At 38.1% G+C, this 20,321-nt stretch overlaps 1 pseudogene; it reads right to left on the reverse strand.

Annotated features, from left to right (window-relative positions):
* Positions 1-1,118: 1,118 nt before the first annotated feature.
* Positions 1,119-17,308, reverse strand: LOC142106624 (nicotinamide N-methyltransferase-like; annotated as a pseudogene).
* Positions 17,309-20,321: the final 3,013 nt, after the last annotated feature.

A 20,321-nucleotide genomic window follows, 5' to 3' on the forward strand; every position in this document is an offset into this window, starting at 1 on the left:
ATGTGCATTGATGCCGACACTGACCATCTAATGAGATTGCATGTGCCATTCCACTGTATTGGCTGCTGCTATCTTCAATATTTTTCTGCAGTCCCTCTCAAATGTTTTGCTGGCGTCCCTTATAAATGTGTTGCTACTGACCCTCTCCAATGTGTCACACATACTGCCTAACAGTTACCTACTTTGTATATCTTCTTTTTCAAATGAAAATGTAATTGATGTAGACATCTTTGATGAGGGTGATGATAACTATTGTCATTTGTCACAATTGAGAAAGATGACCACTGTTATCCAAAGCTGTGTCTAGTTTTGTGAAACAGTACAAAGCAAGATTTCAATTAGCATTGGAAAATACATGACACAGGCATTAATTTTCACTAAATATCTCAGCTGAATTGAAAGTCATTAAGGAAAGTAAGGCAACAAAAGGAGTAAATGTTCTCTGGGACAAAACATGTTACAATGCAAGGGGTACAAATGGGTTTATTATTTTGCATATACGGTAAATACTGGCTGTGTTTTTATGTAACACACAAATACTTGATAGCTTTATTTTTACGCTGAAATTGAAAGTTGATCCAGGACAAGCCTACACCAACTATAAATCTGTCCCCACATTTTATATTTATCTCCCCATCCAATGCAACATGGTTTTGGCCATGTGCTAACTTACTCCTGTTTTATGCTTTGCTTTCCATAATGACAGAATCCAAACTGCTCGTCTCAACTTACTCACCTCTCAGTTTGTATAACCCAGTATTGTTTTATTACTGTGTTTGTTCCCAATTTTAAAGTGATACGGTAGATGCCACCAATACATATATAAATGATGATGATGCATTATGTGTACATGCCAAAATGTACTTATGCGCAGCAACACAGATTTTACAATTATATCCAATTCTAAATCAGAACCTTGATGTGCATGAAAGATAGTAAGACAATATTGTACAGATAAATATCACTGTAAAAGGCTGTATAAATTTTTACTGATATTATTATGTTTTATTGAATAATTTTGGTCAATGGATTCTAAATCTGATTTGACTTCTACCTCATATTTTACGGGCTAAGAGGCAATCAAATACTTCCTCTTGAGTCTGGAAGAATGTAGACATTTAAAACTCTTCAATTTCACATCCACTCTCAGCCACTGCTTCCTTGACATTCTTTTCATCAAGTGGCAAAACTGGAAGTTTTGCCTCTCCAACCATGCAATATGAAGCTCCAAAGTGATCACATAAAATCAGATACCCTCCTGGTTTGACTAGAGATACAACATTTTTAAGAGCAGTTTTAAACTCTTTAACGCTTTTGGAAGCACTCATAGGGCACCCTGCAGTGATCACACAGTTTGTCAAAGGAAGGGAACTGGGTTGCGGTGGGTTGTCTGGTTGACATCACACTTCATCACTGAGACTTTTCTTCTTATTATGTCTGCTTTCCCCTCAGGGGTGGATCTAGAAAAGGAATTTGGGAATATAAAAAATACTTTCAAAAGTGATATAAGAATGGCACGTTGTGATTTTTGTGGTACAGAAAGAATGGTCAGCATAACGAAATGTGTCTGACGTAAGGATTACGGTAAATGAGTTATTATGTGTACATGCCAAAATGTACTTATTCGCAGCACCACAGATTTTGCAATTATATTCAATTCTAAATCAGAACCTTGATGTGCATGAAATATAGTAAGACAATATTGTACAGATAAATATCACTGTAAAAAGCTGATACATATAATTGAGTTAAAGTAAATTACTCTGCAAAGAGAAATACTAAATGAAACAGCTGTAGGTCTTAGACATTATATGCCATAGTGTACCACATATATTCATTGCAAATATGAATTTATTATGTTATTTATATTGCAATGATATTAAATCTATTATAAGATTGCCAGGATTAATATCTAATTACCTTGTGGTAACTAGAAAATTCACAACCAGAAAGATGTACTCGCAAAATGAATTGGACTTTCCTTATTAATATTAGATCTAAATAAAGATAGGAGTGTTCCGCATCACTTTCAATCCATCATATTATCTAATGAGGGAGTGCATCACCAACAAATTAATTGGAAATATGTCAAATAGACCAGAGTTGGAATTCGAATCAATGATAGGGCACTCCAGACCACTAAAATATTAGATCTAAAAATCACCTGTATATAAACATATGTGGGCCGAAGCTTTTACTTAGAGAATATAGGCGAAATATTAAGATGAAAATGTGAAAAAAGTAAGAAAAGAAGTGTAAAATAAAATCCAAAGAACCCTTCAGTAGCAGCTGCACTAAGCTATGGATCAGAATAGAACTCTGAATGCATTTTCAATCAAAATGGAATGAACCTATTGTCCTTCATGCAAAATGATTCCTAGATAGCTTCTCCCTCCGTTTATTAGTATTATGGATAATGCTCATTACCTAATGTTAATTGAGAGAGCAAATTTTAAACTCTGATGATTTTGACCACCATGCATTATATTGTTCCCTTAGGTTATCATCCACTATTGTTGCAATCTCATTGCTTGCATGGGCATAAATAATAGTTCAACTTCTGAAAATATATATCACTGTCTTGTAGTTTTATCTTAAATCAGTATTTATGTAAGAGTTTCCTCAATCAAATAATCTCTATAAGTGTTTTACATATTTTACATGAAGTGGTATGTATTCCCATTGGGAGTTATATCTGAGAATCACTCTAATTATAAATATAGGCTGAATGATTATAATATAAAGATGCATAGAGAATAGATAGACAGATATGATGCCATTTAATAGTGGCTCAATCTCAATATAATCAAATTATTTGTTTGTCATTTTAGTTTTTCTTCTAATATTATTATTAGTATTACTCATTAGCACCTGTGAGTTCAAGCCTCATTAGAGTAACTCATGATCTTCGGGGATTGCCTTCATATATAGTACCATACATGCTTCCACACATCCATAACAATCTCCACCATATCTACCAAAAAAATTGATAAATTATGTGCATATATAGATGAAATTGACAACTATAGTCAATTTTAGGAGAGATGCAATTACATATAGACAGTGCAAATCATCACAGCTGCTTAGCCATGTCGGCTGTTACTTCCGGGTCTATGACGTCAAGTTTGACATCAAACAAATTATTTTGCATGAAGGACAATAGTTTAATTCCATTTTGATTGAATAATGCATTAAGAATTCTATTCTGATCCATAGCTTAGTGCGGCTGCTACTGAAGGGTTTCTTTTAATTTTATTTTACACTTGTTTTCTTACTTTTTTCACATCTTTCATTTTAATTAGAGATGGTCACTGACCCCCGTGTTTTGGTTTTGGATTCGGTTTTGGATCTGGATTACCGTTGTGTTTTGGTTTTGGTTTTGGTTTTGCAAAACCGCCATTGCGTGTTTTGGTTTTGGTTTTGGTTTTGTTTGGTTTTGTTTTGCAATTTGTTATAAAAATTACATTTATTGGTGCTAAAATAACATAATTTAGGTATTATTTTGTAGCTACATTATTATTAACCTCAGTAACACTAATTTCCAGTCATTTTTTATTCAATTTTGAACACCTCCTATGTCACAATATGATTTTCATACACTTGAAAAGAAAAATTGCTGCAGTTCTTGCCAGTGATAACAAAAAGGCCATTGTCATGCCTGGGCATAAGACCAAAAATCCACTCTTAAGTGTGGAATTATTTTTACACGAATCCTGGCAAGAGTTGTCTATCCATTTGTAGCATTTTGAAAGCCACACTCAGTAGAGGTAGGGACCTTAACCATCTGGGATCCTCATCCATGTTTCGTCATTTTTCAGCGAGTTATTGGAAAACTGTTGGGAAAATCAGAAACTTCGGTTAAAAAAAAAATAACAACAAGCATTCCAGCATAATCTACCTCCCTTCTCTCATCTACATCCCAGCACCTGCAGTCTTCCCCCCCAACAATTGGCAGTTAAACAATCCTCTGCAAGAGGAAGCAAGAATGAAACCTGTCACCCAGTCGCAAAGCGGATCACAGACGCCCTGGGTACTATGCTAGTGTTAGATCTGCGTCCAATGTTCACTATTAATACAGTTGGTTTAAGACATTTAATTGAGGTGTTATGTCCCTGTTAGCAAATGTCATCACTATACCATTTTACTAGAAAAGCTAATTCTCTCCTGTACCGAAAGTTTACTAAAAATGTCATTATTGGGTGACAAAATGGTATTCTACCCACTGTACACTTAACCACAGATATGTGTACAAGCGTAACTGGGCAAACAAAATATTATATGATTGTGAAAGCCCACTGGGTTGGTCATTCGCCTTCCCCAGCATGGACAGCAGCAGCATGTACCCAGGTACATCACATTTTTGAGAAGTAGGCTACTCTGTGTATCAGCAGCTTCACTAAGAGGCATACAGCTGACAAACTGTTCCAAAAACTAAGGGATGTCATTGAAAGATGGCTAATCCTGCTTGGAGTCTCCTGAGGATATGTCATTTCTGATTACGACCCCAATATTGGTCCAGCATTACAGCGGGGCTGAATTCCATCACATTTCCTGTTTTGCACACACTATCAACTTGGTGTTACAGAACTTTTGAAAAATGACATGCAGGAGATGCTGTTTGTGTCCATAAACATTTAGGGTCAATTTGTGGTTTCTGCAACAGCATGTAGGAGAATACAGCAGCTGCAAGAAGATTAGCATTTGAGGGGAATATACTTTAGTCCAGCGAAGTAGTTACCTGTGAAGAAAGTGCAGACACGGTTAGCTTGAGTCAAGTGATTGCCTTAATAATAGATTTTGAAAAGGTGCTACATAAAATTATAGTGTGCAATAAAACAAAGTAAATGTGCTAACTATATTTTAATTGTAGATGAAATACTTAATTTTCTTTGCAAGGATCCCAGACTTATCAACATCTTGTTGGGACGTCTTCTCCTTCAGTTTCTCTGGCAACTGCTTGTAGTAAAAGAAATTGCTTTCCCAAGACACCCAGTGGTGATGCAGATGAGTCCGCTAAACATTTTGATATTTGCTGTGCTGTAAAAGAATTGCCCAAAAACCGTGACAGCTCTGCCCTAAAATCAACTAGTCATTCCCTTTGGAAGGCCATTATCAGCAATTACATCATACTACACAGACTTCTATGATATTGGGATATTGGGATGAATTAGTATTGTTGGAGGAAGATTATCACTAAACCCTGCCACCTCTCCAGTTTCGCAGTGAGCTATGGTACAATAAAATGTAACTGCAGATTTAGACCAAGACTGTCAGCCCTATTATTTCTATTTCAGCAATTACAATTAGCAATGGAGCAATGGAGCTCTTCTCTTTGGGTGTTACCTATATAACGCAGCACAATTTGCCTGCAAATTCTACAGACAAGCCTGCTTGTCTTCCTCTCCATCAATGACTCTTAGCAATTGAGCACTCGTCTTTGGGTGTATATTACACCCAAACATTATTAGTGAAAATTATGAAAAATACAGTTTAATCCCTGATAGGCCCTCCACCATCCTTTGCATGTTAATAGTAGGATTGGTTGGAATTATGGTCAAGGTCACACATTTTTTTGACAAATCCTTCAAACCAGCCCAGATGTCAAACTGTTGTGGTCTGCCCCCTGCGTCATCCCTGCTTGTGTTTGGAAAGTGCATATTGGTGCCAGAACCTCACATGCCAGAACTGCTCCCACTGGTGCCACACTGCTGCAGGACTTACACAATCAACCGCATCCTCATCGTCGGATACCCAAATCTCCCCCACATCCTCTTCTAAAGACAAAGTGTCATCCTCACTTGGTGTATCACCGGCTACACTCGGGCTGTTCAGGCACATATCAGCAGAACTGCTGAAAGGGCCCTTCTTTATGGGTAGACTAACAGAATGGTCACGATTAGACATCCCACTGTTGGATGGACTCTCCACAGGGATTGTTGTCATTTGTGAATCAGAGCAAATATTCTCCTGTAATGCCTCACTGTTATCTTGCAGCTCGGCTTTGACGCGTAACAGTAGTTGTGCACCAATTGTAGGCTGGGTAACTTTTTGGGATCTGCCACTAATAGCCAAAGGTGAAGGCCTCATTCTCTCTTTGCCACTGCGTGTGTAGAATGGCATGCTTGCAATTTTTTTTTTATCGTCACTTAACTTTTGCTCAGTTACACTTCTTTTTCGCTTCAATACAGTAAATTTTTTTTTGGTTTTTGTTTTTTGCACTAATTTGAAAACACTCTGTTGTTTGACATCGCCTTGGCCAGATGACGTACTGGGAACACTAACATCAGGACTGGTGACAGAACCTGGTTGCTCATTTAGATCATATGTGGACTGCTTTGAATCCATTGCGTAGATACTGCTGACAGATATGACTTTTGACAGCCAGAAATATTAATGCACAATTAGGGAGGACACCCCAAAAACACTGAGGAGTGCTAAAATTTATTGAGTAGATACTGCTGACAGATATGACTTTTGACAGCCAGAAATATTAATGCACAATTAGAGAGGACACCCCAAAAACACTGAGGAGTGCTAACATTTATTGAGTAGATACTGCTGACAGATATGACTTTTGACAGCCAGAAATATTAATGCACAATTAGGGAGGACACCCCAAAAACACTGAGGAGTGCTAAAATTTATTGAGTAGATACTGCTGACAGATATGACTTTTGACAGCCAGAAATATTAATGCACAATTAGAGAGGACACCCCAAAAACACTGAGGAGTGCTTAAAATTATTGAGTAGATACTGCTGACAGATATGACTTTTGACAGCCAGAAATATTAATGCACAATTAGAGAGGACACCCCAAAAACACTGAGGAGTGCTTAAAATTATTGAGTAGATACTGCTGACAGATATGACTTTTGACAGCCAGAAATATTAATGCACAATTAGAGAGGACACCCCAAAAACACTGAGGAGTGCTTAAAATTATTGAGTAGATACTGCTGACAGATATGACTTTTGACAGCCAGAAATATTAATGCACAATTAGAGAGGACACCCCAAAAACACTGAGGAGTGCTAACATTTATTGAGTAGATACTGCTGACAGATATGACTTTTGACAGCCAGAAATATTAATGCACAATTAGAGAGGACACCCCAAAAACACTGAGGAGTGCTAACATTTATTGAGTAGATACTGCTGACAGATATGACTTTTGACAGCCAGAAATATTAATGCACAATTAGAGAGGACACCCCAAAAACACTGAGGAGTGCTAACATTTATTGAGTAGATACTGCTGACAGATATGACTTTTGACAGCCAGAAATATTAATGCACAATTATGGGGGACAACCCAAAAGCGCTGGGGAGTGCCAAATATGAAGAAAAAATAATAAACCTCTATCCTCCTCTCTGCACTAGCGATTTTGGTTAGAGCAATTGCAAGAACAATATTGTATTCTTTCTCTGTCCCTGCTCTAATTAGCCTATGACTACACCCTGCTCTCTCCCTCTGTCAAATGGCGATGGATTGCTGTGGAGGCGTGTATTTATAAAGTTGAAGTATCGCGAGAACCGAGTCCCGAGATCCGACGACGTCACAATGACGTTCGGCCTCGATTTGGATTCGGAATTGGCGGGAGAGTACCGAGCTGCTCAGCTCGGTACTCGGATACCCAAAGTTCGGGTGGGTTCGGTTCTCGGAGAACCGGACCCGCCCATCTCTAATTTTAATATTTCACCTATATTCTCTAAATAAAGGCTTCGGCCCACATATGTTTATATTAGAGATGCTCACTGACCCCCGTCTTTTGGTTTTGGTTTTGGATCTGGATTACCTTTGGGTTTTGGTTTTGTTTTTGCTAAAACCGCCCTTGCGTGTTTTGGTTTTGGTTTGCTATTTTGTTCAGAATTAAATCTTTTGGGCTAAAATCACATAATATAGGTATTATTTTGTACCTACATTATTATTAACCTCACTAACACTAATTTCCATTCATTTCCATTCAATTTTGACCACCTCACAGGTCACAATATTATTTTCATACACTTTCAAACAAAGATTGCAGCAGTTCTTGCCAGTGATAAGAGAAAGGCCATTGTCATGCCTGGGCATAAGACCAAAAATCCACCTGTTATGTGTGGAATTAGTTTTACACAAATCCTGACAACAGTTGTCTAGTCATTTGTAGCGTTTTTAAAGCCACACTCAGTAGAGATAGGGACCTTAATCATCTAGGATCCTCATCCATGTTGCGGCATTTGAAGCGAGTTCGTGGAAAGCTGTTGGTAATTTCAGAAATTTATGTTAAAAAAAATAACAACAAGCAGTCCAGCATCATCTACCTCCCTTCTCTCATCTATTTCCCATCACCTGCAATCTACACCCCCAATACCTTCATCATCAATATCCCCAGAAGTGATGGGAGTTAGTCTTGCATCCAAGTTCCTAATTCTAGATGACTCCTCCACTAACCATGATTCTTCTGAAGAATTATTGAGCATTAGTCCCGCTGCTGCTGCTGCTGCTGCTGGGGGTGGATCTTCAACCCAGATGAAGACTACTAGTAGTTTACAACAATTGACTGTTAAACAATCTTTTGCTAGAGGAAGAAAGTAAGAAAGCTGTCACCCAGTCGCAAAGCAGATCACAGACGCCATGGGGACTATGCTAGTATTAGATCTGCGTCCAATGTCCACTATTAATGCAGCTGGTTTTAGACAGTTACTTGAGGTCTTCTGTCCCTATTTTCAAATTCCATCATGACACCATTTTACTAGAAAAGCTATCGCTCGCCTCTACCAGAAGGTTCATAAAAATTAATTATTGGGATATCCACTGTACACTTAACCACAGATGTGGGGACAAGCGGAACTGGGCAAACTAAAGATTATATGACTGTGATAGCCCACTGGTGATTCGCCTTCACCAGCAGGAACAGCAGCAGCTTATACCCAAGTACGTCACATGTTTCAGAAGTAGACTACTCTGTCTATCAGTGGCATACAGCTGACAATCTGTTACAAAAAGTAAGGGATGTCATTGCAACATGGCTAATCCTGCTTGGACTCTCCTGAGGATATGCGATTTCTGATAACGACACCAATATTGTTAGAGCATTACAGCGGCAGGGAATTCCATCACATTTCCTGTATTGCTCACACAATCAACTTGGTGTTACAGAACTTTTAAAAAATGACAATGACATGCAGGAGATGCTGATTGTGTCCTGAAAAATTTAGGGTCATTTTCGGAATTCTGCAACAGCATGTAGGAGAATGCAGCAGCTACAAGAAGACTAGAATTTGAGGGGAATGTACTTTAGTCCAGCGAAGTAGTCATCTGTGAAGAGAGTGTAGACACGGTTAGCTTGAGTCAAGTGATTGCCTTAATTATACTTTTTGAGAAGCAGCTAGAGAAATTTTACGGATGAAATAAAACAAAGTAAATCTGCTAACTATATTGTAATGACATCAACTGCTTCAGTTTCTCTGGCAACTTCTTGTCGGAAAAAACTTAGCTCTCTCAAGACACCCAGTGGTGATGCAGATGAGTCAACACAACATTTTGATATTTTCTCTGCTCTAATAGAATTGCCCAAAAATTGTGACAGCTCTGCCGTAAAATGACCTACAAATTCCATGAGGAAGGCTATTATCGGCAATTACCTCAATGTACACAGACTTCTATGATGGTGGATTCCAGCGGGGATGAATTAGTATTGTTTGAGGAAGATGTACACAATGATGAGGGTGAATATGATGACAGTGTAGATTGCAGCAGGTGCTGAAATCTAGCTAAAAGAAGGGAGCTACCTGATGCTGGTATGTTTGGTAATATTTTGGGTAGAATGGTATCTTGGCAATTTTATGTTTTTCTACAATAAACTTTCACCTTTTTTAGAGAGGTTTTTGTTTCTTTAAAAAGGTACAAGCTTTTTATTTACATTTTTGTTTACCTGACTTAAAACCACTATGCACTTCAACATAGGCTTTAGCACATAAGTTAGAGGATTAGTATCTTCATGACTGAGACTGGAGAGTGCCACCAACAATGTCACCCCTCCTGTTTCTGTATGAGCTATGGCACACTACAATGTCACGGAGACTTGAAGAACACTGAAAGCCCTATTATTACAATTTCTGTTTTAGCACTGAACCCTGCCACCTCTCCTGTTTCTGAGTGAGCTATGGTACAATAAAATGTAACTGCAGATTTAGCCCAAGCCAGGCAGGCCTATAATTTCTATTTAAGCATTTTTAATTAGCAATAGAGAAATGGAGCTCTTCTCTTTGGGTGTTACCTATATAACACAGTAGAATTTGCCTGCAAATTCTACACACAAGCCTGCTTGTCTTCCTCCTCATTTTTGAGTGTCAGCTATTGAGCACTCGTCTTTGGGTGTATATTAGACCCTACACTTATCAGTGCAAATTCAGAAAAATACAGTGTTATATTAGAATTTCAGCACTCAGAAATACAGCTTTTTTTATAAGGGGGTATTTGACACCCCAAACACTTTGTAGTGTAAATTCAGAAAAATACAGTGCTATATTAGGATTTCAGCAAATACAGCTTTTTATTTATAAGGGGGCATATAAGACCCCAAACACTTTGTAGTGCAAATTCAGAAAAATACCCACCCTCCTATTTCTATTCTATCACTTTGCCTGCTCTACTGTGACCTAACCCTTCTCTGTCCCTCTCTCAAATGGCGCTAGATCGCCGTGGAGGTGGGTATTTATTGATTCTAAAACTCGCAAGACCCGACAATGTCACAATGACTTTTGCCTCGTTTTGGAATCCGAATAGGCGCGAGAGTAACGAGCCGACTTGGCTCGGTACTCGGAACCCCAAAGTTCGGGTGGGTTCAGTTTCAAGGAAACCGAGCCCGCCCATCTCTAGTATATATACAGGTGATTTTTAGATCTAATATTTTAGGTAACTAGAAATGTCAGTTTAAAGAGCCATTTTTTTAAAGACTGGAAATTCTGGATATTCTCCTTGTCCAAATAACGATAATAATGGTGTGTTTGGGGTTAGACACTGGTTAATTCCTCTATAATGGCTTAGTCTCCTGCTATAGTTGGAAGGAGAATTGCTGCTGCAACCTCTTATTTTGAGAACAATCATTGAATGGCAGCTTCAGCAATTCAATTGGCATAAAAAATTACTCCATGCCAATTATACATCTAACTGTAGTATATTGCTTGGTGGGTGTAAGTAGATTGAACACTTGACAAAATTGTGAAAAAATTGTGTGTGGGAAGCATTGTTACAATTTTCAATGTAATTTTAACAGAGGCTATATAGGTGCTAAGCCACCCAAAAGTATATACGTTAATTTTCTCCCACTTTCGTCTCATTGTTTCACCAAAACTGGATCTAAAATGTTTTAAATTATGAGCCAAAAACATTACCTACATTTATGACCCCCAAAACTGTAAAAAAAAGTCTGTCTGTAGGGTAATTATTGCAGTTTGGGTGTATTTGACTGAGCTTTCTACAGATCTATATAATATTACCTTTGTTTAATTCAGAGCAACATATAGACACAAAGAAAGAATAACCATGAATATTTGCAAATTGTCCTGCTGCAAATTTTTATTTTTGTAAATTAATTAATTTCTGCACCCATTTACATGTTCAAATTATTGTCTACTAGTCTGTAAATATATTGAGTATTAGGTATAGGACATTAATCCTGCGTATGTAAACAAATTTAATGGGTCACTTACTTATGGACATCTACCCCTCTGTATGTTATACCGCCCGTGTAATAAATGATTGTATGTAGATGTGGCACTGCACAGAAGGACACAATCAAATCAGTCTTATTTAGCTTTGCACACAAGGAGCTAGATTTACTAAACGGCGGGTTTAAAAAAGTGGAGATGTTGCCTATAGCAACCAATCAGATTCTAGATTTCATTTTGTAGCATGCACTAAATAAATGAAAGCTAGAATCTGGTTGGTTGCTATAGGCAACATCTCCACTTTTTCAAACCCGCAGATTACTAAATATACTATTAGGACTATGTCAATACAAAGAAAGAGTTGCCCAAAGGTGGGCAAGCCTTTGTAGTTTTAATAATTGATCTTCTAGAACTACTTGTTGTTTTGAAGGTCACAGACAGTGTCGGACTGGCCTGCCGGGGAGCCGGGGTATCCCCCGGGAGGCCCTGTTGCCTGATAACCCCGCCCTCTTTGTTGGTGAGGCAGAGCAGAGAATTACCGAGTTGCGGTCAGTCTACATATGAAACGGAGACTGTCAAACTAATCCCTGCCTACAGCCAGCACGTGAGAACACTTCCTGCTCCTGAGACAGAGAGAGGCAGAAATGCTTCACAGTGACACAGATCTCAGATTACTCCTTCTGCTGTAGTTGCAGGCGTCCTGTAGTCATAAAGTTGCCATCCTAACTGCAGTGTGAGTCCGTGTAATCAGTAAGTAATAAATCGTGCAAACTTCTCTAGAGCTCTCCACTGTGTGACCTCGGAGGGAGGGAGATAAATTAGAATGGCTTCATTGCAATATACGTCTTCAGTGCCTCTATAAAAGGATCCTATTGCAGCTGACCAATGAATGGATTCCTAATAAACTAGTAACCAAATTCACTGTTTATATCATGTTCCATGTTTATTTGTTTTCAATCAATTGTGGGACTCTATTCCCTATAGAAGCATATCTTAATCAGAATAAAACACATTCAGACAGTTAGGTCCTTATAGGATTGCATCTGCTATATGCTTTAATATTAATGTTTTGCTTTTGTCCTTTGTAGTGGCATTGGATTATTATTGAGTGTACATTTTGTGGGTAGATCATTTTTTAGAGTCCTGTTTTTATTTGCCAGTGTCTAGAGTGTAATTAGATTTATGTAATATTTTAAATGTGCATATATTTTTATGCTAATAATTTTGTGGTCTCCATAGTGCTTCATGGATATATTAATTTTTAGTCTATACCCCATACTTGCCAACTCTCCCTGAATGTCAGGGAGACTCCCTGAAATAAGGGTGATCTCCCTCACTCCCTGAAGAGTCTGGAATTCTCCCTGATGCTGAGCCAGTACAAGACATGGTTGGCTTCGCCATCTGTGGCATAATGACACAGTTCAGAAATTGTGTCCTATGTCCATGTATTGATGTCTATGGAGGTGGCCATTTTCATAGAGACCAAGATTTAATCAAAGACTGACAGGTAAGACAACATGACTTCAGTAATGGAGACAGAAATGTAAGAGACACTTCAGTCTCTAGAGATTCATTAGCTGCTTTTCTTTAACGCATAGTTGCCTACTCTCCGGGAGACTCCCGCATTTCTGGGAGACCTGCTGGGCTCCTGGGAGAGCAGGATAACCTCCCAGTTCTCGCCCCTGCAATAGATAAGTGATGGGGGCGGGGCTTAATTGTGCAAATATTGTGACATTTTAGCCCCACCCCCTGCTGTAATTGGCCAAAATTGTGACAATCGTTTAAGGGGCGGGACCAAATGTGATTTGTCAAGCCCCACCCCGCACGCCCACCTCCCCTGGGATCTCCCTGAAGCCAACGAGGAAAAGTTGGCAAGTATGCTATACCCTTATATTGTGGTTTTCATATGATGAATGGTTGATCTCTAGTACTGTAGTATAGCATTTGTTTTCTGTGTACACTATGAGGGGAGAGAACACTAACCACAAAGAATGGACAGCACACAAATAGCTGATGATGATTGATTGTATTCAATTCATCCCTCCCCTTTCCCTGTCTCCCCTGTTTCACACAGTGCCCTCCATGCTGCATTTGCTCCCCTTCACTTACTTTCCTATTGACTTCTTTCTTCTCTTCTGTCTTTTCCTTCGCGGCTCCTCACTGCAAATGTCCTCTTTTTCTTTATGGACCATACTAAGGTGCTATACGTTGTCCTCCATGGCCTGACCCCATCCCCTTTAATGACTGACCACAACCCCTCTTACAGTTGGCCACACCCCATTGTAGTGGGCCCCTACCGCTGCATTTCCCCCGGTGGGCCCTTCATGTCCCAGTCCGACACTGGTCACAGACATATCTTAGGAATGGAGACCAATCAAAAGCATCATTGCTATTCTTCAGCCATTTTTCAATTTGTAGTAGGTTGTCCTGGAAATAATCAGTAAGGTAGATTTTTTCAAAGTTTTCACAGGCAGGTATAATATGATGTATTGTAGGACCTGCACCGATATCTATCAAGCTCTTGCCTTTTACACGGTCTAATGAGAAAAATTAAAAAAGCATTTTATCTCAACTATCAGCAAATGGAGGAGAGTGCAGATGCCTTCACATATGTGAAGGCAACCAACACACACCACCAATAGTAATACAATAAAAATGACCCTATTTGCATGAACACTTATTAATATAGTCTTTACAGCGTTTGTGACATAGGTAACACAAAACTTAGTCAGATATGTTTTTCTACCAAGCAGAAGCAGGAATACTGGGTTTTTCTATTCTACTCCCTGTTTATATGCATGATAATTTAGGTTAATGTAATTCAATTTCTCAACGGTTTGTGCTATTGCAACCATTAACTATGAACTATTAACTATTTAGAGGCATGTGAGACTATGTGAGCATACTGGCCATGTGAGCATTTTCGCAATATACTGGCATGTGAGGCTATGTAAAGGTGTTTTGGCTTTATCTGTCATATTTTTTCTCTGCTTGTTTGTAAGGTTATATGGAGCTAGATTGGCTCTGTTATTGGTAGTTAGGCTATATGGGCACATACGAAACTATATGTAGGCATTTGAATAGACATTTGCTTATATAGACAGTATTTTTATTTACATATTACATATTTACATTTTCACTTCTATGGTGCAATAAGTATTTTCTTTCAACAAAACCATGCATGTCCATATTAATGGTTAGTAGTCATGCTACTTTGCATCATTAATATATTGTAATAACAGTGTTTTTATTTAATTTAATACATTCATTTTTACACATATCTTTCTCTGGTGATGTGCACCACACAAATTTCTTCCCATAATCTATAAGAAAAAAGCAAATAAACCTCGAATTGCCTGTATGCAATATTTACTAGCCATCAGATTTGAGGTCTAAATAAATTAAGGACAGGTTGAGATGTTCTTTGTATACTGGTCCCTTATGTGGACACCCCAAACATTACATCAATATCTGATTGGTGAACATCTCATTCCAAAACCATGGACATTGATTTGGAGTTTGTCCTCATTTGCTGCTATAACAGTCATCACTCTTCTGTGAAGGATTTCCATTAGATTTTGGAACATAGCTAGGGGGATTCACATTGATTAAACTACAAGAGAATAAGGTCTGGCTTGCAATTGGTGTTCCAATGCATCGAAAAGGTGTTTGTTGGGGTTGAGGTCAGGGCTCTGTGTAAGTCAGACAAGATCTTCTACACCAAACCCGGTAAATAGTGTTTTTATGGACCTCACTTTGTGCACAGAGGAATGTCATGCTGAAACAGAAAGGCCCTTCCCAGAACTGTTGCCACGAAGTCTATAGAATGTCATTGTATGCTATAGCATTAAGATATCCCTTCACTGGAACTAATGGGTAGCAATCCAAGCTCACAATGAACAGTTCTTGTGCAGATGTTACTTCAAGAAGCAGTTTGGAACACTGTAATGAGTGTTGCAACCAAGGAAAAATTATTTTTATGAACTACGTGCTTCAGCAGTCGGCAGTCCTGTTATGTTCATGGAAGGCCACACACTTACAGTTGACCAGGGAAGCTCTAGCAGGGCAGAAATTTGACAACATTTCATGTGGTAAATGTTGCATCCTATGGCACAGACATTCTACTGCTGTTTGACTATGAAGAGTGCATGGCTCTATACTTGTTTTTATGCACATGTTAACAATGGGAATTGCTTGCATTAGAGAAAACAGTTAACCTAAGGGTGCAATAAGGTTATCTATTTGCCCCGAATGTGATATTCAAAAGCTAGATGTTATTTACATTGTTTTACCATTTTAACCTTGAGTTAAGAATACAGGTGTAAAATTTCAGCTGGTTGTTCCCTGAATCTTTAATCAAATTAAAGCATCTTTGTAGGTGTATTTCCAATGGAAGAACTTGTCCCTGCATCTATACTTTAATCAGTTGTGAGCTGCAGTACAGGTGTGTCTTCCTCTAAATAGCTGATTGGTGAGTTGCACTATTTAACGATCCTTCCTGCCATCATGTTTTGTAGTGATAGAGATTAATAGCATAGGACAGGCCTGATTCCTAATGGCTACTTCATGTTTAATTTATATTGTATAAGTTGTTCCTGACTTTGCATTGGTTCCTGGTTTTGCATTATTTGTATTCAGATGTCTGGATTGCATCATACAAATCTCTCTGTTCTGGCTGTGGACTCCTTATAGCTGGTGGAATCATTTAAGTCTGTTTCTGTTTCAGTTAGACTTCGTTCATTTTCAAATTGTCTAGGTTGCGCTAAGGGTAATCTTCCTAACATACTTTACTGTTGGGTTAATAGCTCTGATTATGTTTTTTCTAATGGTCATATTTCAATTGAGGAATAAGCAGTTTAAAGCAACAATGCAAGAAAAATAATGTAACATAGTTTTATCTACGCTCTCTCAATGTTATTTACGATTGACACGTCTGCTACATTGGTTTGGAAACCCTGTATTGACCATCCCTAACTAAGGTGTATTCATGTGTTGCAGCAAATAGGAAAACAGTCTTGCTCAGCAAGTTTTACTAGGCATTCAAATGTAAGAATTTAAAAATGCACATTCCTTTCTTCCAAAGTCTCAAAAAGTGCTAGTTACTTTGTTGATATGTCAAATGAAAAAAGTGGTCATAACACTGTGTATATGGTACATGAATATTAATTATTATTAATGTTTGGACAGGATGAATTTGGCCCAGATTGAATTGCAGTCACGGCACACCTGACTCCTCTTGCTGCAGCTGTTACTTACTCATTTAAATTAATCTTGGTATAATATAACATGTTTTAGTAAACATTACAGAACTTGTTTTTAAATCATCAGTAAAATATCTACAATGCTTAGTATACCTGGTATAAAGCAATCGTTTAGTTCGCCTTACATGTAAAATACAGTTTTAAAAACTGATTACATAAATAAGCCGACCCTACTACTTAGACCTAATCTAACCTGACATGAATTTTCTTACATTGCAAAATTATCACATACCTGAAGAAAAGACATTAACCAGAAACCTGAGCACCAACATTACGTCTTCATCAAATTTCTGAGTTTTGGGGTTTATCGAATAGTACGTATCAAGGTATTTCTTTCCATCAAAACTATTGTCATTCACAAGATCTTCCGTTTTGGATACAAACTCCATGTTTGACTTCAACCAACCTGTTAATATATGGTGAGAATGAATCTACACATTTTATTGTAATGTAGAAAATAATTTAATACTATTCTCTGTAGCCCAACAATATTCAGAGTTCTTTTATGTCATATGACTGCAAGAATGTCATTTTCATAATCCCACATCCATGTCTTTTCTATTCCCAATTGTTGTTAGCTGTATCCTAAGCAGCAAATAATATCAATCCTTGAAAAAAATTAAAACTGTACATAAATCTTGTATATCAAATGATTGGTGTAGGAAATAAAATCTTTACAAAATTATTTTATATTTTTAAGATGTAAGCATCCTAATTTAACACTTTGTGTTGGCTGTAGACTGATATTCTCACCTACCTTTGGTGTTCCGACTGTGTGTCCAGCTTGTAAATTACCTTGGAATTGCTAAGTACAATATATTTGCTATCTTTTAATGCTGTTCTTTGAAAGAGTCTGCTTCTTTTTACAGTAGTATAATCAGAAACCTTACACATTAATTGTGATGTTTATTAACCCTTTTATTGCTGCAAAACTCATCAGGGCAGGCACATCATTTTTGTGTAAAGGGATTTCACAATTCCTCTCAAGAATTGTCAGGATTTACTTTTTATATATGCGCATTACATTAAAATATTTAAACATAAAGATATAAATGTCTTACCTTTTAAATAGTGAAGCAGTAAGTCTACAACTAGTGTGTGTTTACATGTATCTAATAAATAGGAAATATAAGACTGACATTGAAGCAGCTGTTCTTACTATCAAAAAATGCGAAGTATTTCGTCTTAGAGAATTAGATGAAATGCACATGTGTGTGAATGTCAATGTTAATATTTCTCTCTTTGTCAGGCATTTAGATTTAATTGGACAGTTGTATTATATTTTGACCAGTTTAGCAGTCTATTGCATAGTATATGGTCCCGTCCTGTTTCATAAAAATTCATACTGATCTGATGTAACACATTGTTTCGAAAATGTATCAGTAAACCGGTTTAGTACCAATCACAGTACAGGAACAAAAGGTCTTGATCTTTCAAAGTCAGATGTGATACCTGTATTTCCAGAAGACATAGAGAGGCTTGTAATTCCACAATAGCTGAAGGGAAACTATTTGTATAATACTGGTCTGCTTTAGAAGTAGACAGAAACAGGTCAGTATAAGCAGCTTGTTGCCCTCCCATTGCATTGGAATTACACGTCCAGCATACCTGCTATGCTGGTGTTTGTAGTTCCACAACAACTGAAACCTGCTTTGGGTAGTGGGAGGGCAGTTGATTGTATAAACTTTTTTATATATAGAGGTACATTTGTCATCACAATCTTCCTCAGTTAGTATGACAGGTTCCTCAAATTCTTATTTTGCACCGTTTCGGGACTCTGCCTATTCAATTATCTAATTATCAGTATGTGGCTTCCCACTTACCTCCATTCCCATCCCCACATTATCACACACAACCTATAACATGTAACACTGCCCTCACTAATATAATCACATGACTGAGTTACTGTCCACAAGATCAGCACAATCACAACCTGAAATAATTAGTGTTGTTGTCCTGATAATCAGAATGGTTACATATTGTTCTATCCCCACCCACATTAAAACCTGTGGACATCCCAGACCAGCAGATCAGTGATTGAAGTGGGAATGTAGAAGTGCTGGTATGAAAATGTGAAGAGATTGCCTTGTGGCTGCACAGGCCCATAGAAACTTTAGGGATTTTGATAGTGTGAAATAAATTTTACATGCTATTTAACACGATATATAGTATAATATAAAACATATTGAATATTGTAAAGCTTCCTCCCTCTTTTCCTTCACATCTCCCCCATGTTTATTGTATCACCTCACCTTCCTTTAAAATCTCCCATTTTCCAATATCTCTCTAATGCCTTGAGTGTTTCCTCATGTCTCCCTTATGTCTTCCATGCATCCTATCTCCTATCCCTTATCTATTTTCTATGTTTGTACATACTCCCCATGTTCCCCTAACTTCATCCCAGGTAACATCTTTAAATGCCTAATAGTTGATGTTATTACCTTCAATTACCTCTCTACTCTCTTAAACTTACTCTAAAATAATTGACACCAAGATACAATAGTCACAACCAGTAGGGTCAAAGTAGTCTTCTCATGTTGGCACTACCTCCAAGAAGGCGCGGAGTCTAACGGAGTGGGAGGTTTCCGCCAGGGGCTCCTGCAAGGGCGCTTGATCTTCGTAGCTCCCTGACTGCAGGTCGCGGTTCTCCTAGGATGTAATGAGTGAAATTGTAAAGAGAATTAGGACTATAACTGAAGATGCTTCGGATGAGGAGTACCAGGATGGCTGTGAGATTAGGAGACAGTATAGTAGTGTGCTGATTAACACAGAAGTCTGGTAGCAATGGCAGCATTAACCGGCAGAGTGTTTACCACAAGGATAATAAAGAAGACACAGAGGTTGTGATGATCTGCGGATTAATGTGCTGGAGACTCTGAGAACAGGTAGCAATAATTTGCAGAGCGCTACCACAGGGTAGTGGAGTAGTCACAAAGGCTGTCATAATCTGTGGATAGATGTGCTGGAGACTTCAGAGAACAGGCAGCAAACAGGAGCCAGGGAACAGGACATATGAACAGAAGAGTAGACCTTAAGATCTGGCAACTTGGTAGAGAATCAGGCGCTTTAAATAGACAGAGCTGACAGGCAACTAGCCAATCAAGAGACTGCAGGAAGTATTGAGTAGACCAGGTGTGTGTCTGCTCAGTTCAGCCCAGCAAGTGAATGCAGAAAGAGGGAAACAGGTGAAAACAGTGACCATAATGCAGGTTTAGCAGGTGCAATGTGTGACAAATTGTTTGAAATAAAAAGGAGTTTACTTAGCAACAAGAAACACCATATGGTGGAGGAGAAACTAGTCATCAGTACAGCTAAGCCCCAAAACTCTATATCACCACGCAAGTCTTTTACCCTCTGGATATCAATCAAACTGGGTAAAATTTTCACCCGGGAACACATTTA

This window comes from Mixophyes fleayi, chromosome 11, assembly GCF_038048845.1.
Source record: "Mixophyes fleayi isolate aMixFle1 chromosome 11, aMixFle1.hap1, whole genome shotgun sequence".
NCBI lineage: Eukaryota > Metazoa > Chordata > Amphibia > Anura > Limnodynastidae > Mixophyes > Mixophyes fleayi.